General features: G+C 34.1%; 1 long non-coding RNA gene across 2 annotated transcripts in view; it reads right to left on the bottom strand.

The window, feature by feature from the left end:
* Positions 1-2,344: 2,344 nt before the first annotated feature.
* The window catches only part of LOC137645107 (uncharacterized), a 40,115-nt gene continuing 39,959 nt past the window's right edge, over positions 2,345-2,500 (bottom strand). For both annotated transcript variants that reach the window (XR_011045296.1, XR_011045293.1), the window contains exon 3: positions 2,345-2,500. This exon is cut by the window's right edge and continues 363 nt beyond it. This is a non-coding gene — a long non-coding RNA (uncharacterized lncRNA).

Consider the following 2,500-nt stretch of genomic DNA (forward strand, 5'->3'; position numbering starts at 1 on the left):
TTCTCCGCATATATAGAACTACTCTGAATACTCAATTTCCTCCAGTAATCATTGAAATAAATGATTTTAACTATTCTTTAAAGGAGGAATCAGCCAGGAAGGCTACATAAAAACCGAGATCAAATAGGAAGCTATGGTGAGATCCATCCATCCATCCATATACCAAAGGCACTTCCCCCAATTTTGGGGGGTAGCCGACATCAACAAGAACCAAAAAAAAAAAAAAAAAAAAAAAAAAAAAAAAAAGGGGACCTCTACTCTCTATGTTCCTCCATATTTTCCATATAAAATTAAATCTATCGGAAAAGGAGAAAAATAAATTCAAGCAAGTCTAAAATATGTTAAAGAACTTGATTAGGAATTAGCTATAAAGCTATATTTCCTTTAAATGTTATAGAAAGCCTTATTTCCTAAACGCTGGCATTTCTAATTCATCAAACAATCAACAACTAACCAATGGTGAAATAACAGCCTTCATGAAAAACACTGGGGAAAACACTTCCAAAAGTATTCCAATATAAATTCTCTGGGCGAACAACTTTCTGGACAGAACTGTCGTAAATAATAAGTTATTAACAATATAATCTCATGTTTAAACCAGCTGATTAATGTAAGGTAATAATTACGTTCCAACCAAAATAATATATACCATATGCAATTCTCCAGATTACTCAATATCATAAGTAGACCACTTTAAACAACAGAACAGAAAAAAAAGTTTAAGAAAATAGCCTTAAATTACATATAAAAAGCAGGCTATATATCTATTTAGTGAGATCGGTGTTACTGTATGGACATGAATCGTGGTGTGACAATGAAACAATATCCTACAGATTTTGTAGATTTGAGAACAAAGCCCTCAGAAGAACATTGGGAGCTGAATGTCAGGACACGATTAGAAATGAAACTATAAGGGATTACCCAAGTGCCTTAGGGGAATGAGATCATGATGAGGGGTAAATGGAGATGGTTTGGGCATGCTCTTTGCACTCCCCAAGAGAGATTAATTCACCAAACTTTCAACTGGGCTCTACAGGGAACTAGAAGAGTTGGAAGCCCCAGGCCTACATGGCTGAGGACTATGAAACCTGAAGTAGGAAATGATGAATGAAGAAGTATTGATTTAAAAGCTCGAGATAGAGACGACTGGCGAGGTCTAACCAAGGCCCTTTGCATCAATAGGCATAGGTAGAGATGAGAGATCATGAAATCACTGGCACCGAAACTTGGATATTCACAAAAAATGTTGCTACTAAGAAGTGATCTCCATAAAAAGCATGACAATGGTCATAGGTTTTATGTTATTAATTCCATATCATTATTACTATTATTACTAGCGAAGCTACAACCCTAGATTTTCCAGAAAGATACTATAAGCCCAAGGGCTTCAATAGGGAAAAATAGCCCAATGAGGAAAGGATATAAGGAAATAAATAAATGATGAGAACAAATCAACAATAAATCATTCTAAAAACCGTAACAACGTCAAAATAGATATGTCATATATAAACTATTAACGTCAAAAACACATATGTCATATATAAACTATGAATAGACTCATGTCAGCCTGGTCAACATAAAAACATTTGCTCCAACTTTGAACTTTTGAAGTTCTACTGATTCAACTACCCGATTAGGAAGATCATTCCACAACTTGGTCACAGCTGGAATAAAACTTCTAGAATACTGTGTAGTATTGAGCCTCGTGATGGAGAAGGCCTGGCTATTAGAATATACTATCTTCTACTCGAAGGCAAAGCTTAATGACCGAAAAATATTTACAGGATGGGAAGGCCTAATTGAACTTATGGATAGAAACAACACCTTATAATATCAAACTAAAACATAGGGCAAAGAACCCGTCTTTTTTTTAGAAGTTTCCCAATCTGGCACCCTTAGGACAATATCCACATATGCCACCAAGTACTCGATGTCATAGAAATACAATAAAGAACAGAACTCACTGAAGAACAAAGCTCATTAGCCAGTAGAACTCACCCAATTGAGGTACTGACGATCAGGAAAACTATAGATCACAAGAAAATATTAAGCAAATTTACAATGCAATTATCTTGTCTTGTAGTAATATCTTTTTAAAAGCATGCCCTATACCATATGAGCATATTGAATGAAATGTCCAAATCAACTTATCTCATAAAAAGCTAACAGTCACCACCCAAGAGAACCTCACCCAATTAAAATACTGGCGATCAGGAAAGCTATAGACGAGAAAATATTAAGCTAAGTTACAATGCAATTATCTTGCCTTGTAGTAATATCCTTTTAAAAGCATATACTATACCATATGAAGAGATTGAATGAGATGTTTAAATTAAATTCAGGAAAACTATAGATCACAAGAAAATATTAAGCAAACTTACAATGAAATTATCTTGTGTTGTAGTAATATCCTTTTAAAAGCATGCCCTATACCACATGGACATATTGAATGAAATGTCTAAATTATATTTTCTAATAAAAAGCTGACATTATCCATTAT

Source organism: Palaemon carinicauda, chromosome 1 (assembly GCF_036898095.1).
Source record: "Palaemon carinicauda isolate YSFRI2023 chromosome 1, ASM3689809v2, whole genome shotgun sequence".
NCBI lineage: Eukaryota > Metazoa > Arthropoda > Malacostraca > Decapoda > Palaemonidae > Palaemon > Palaemon carinicauda.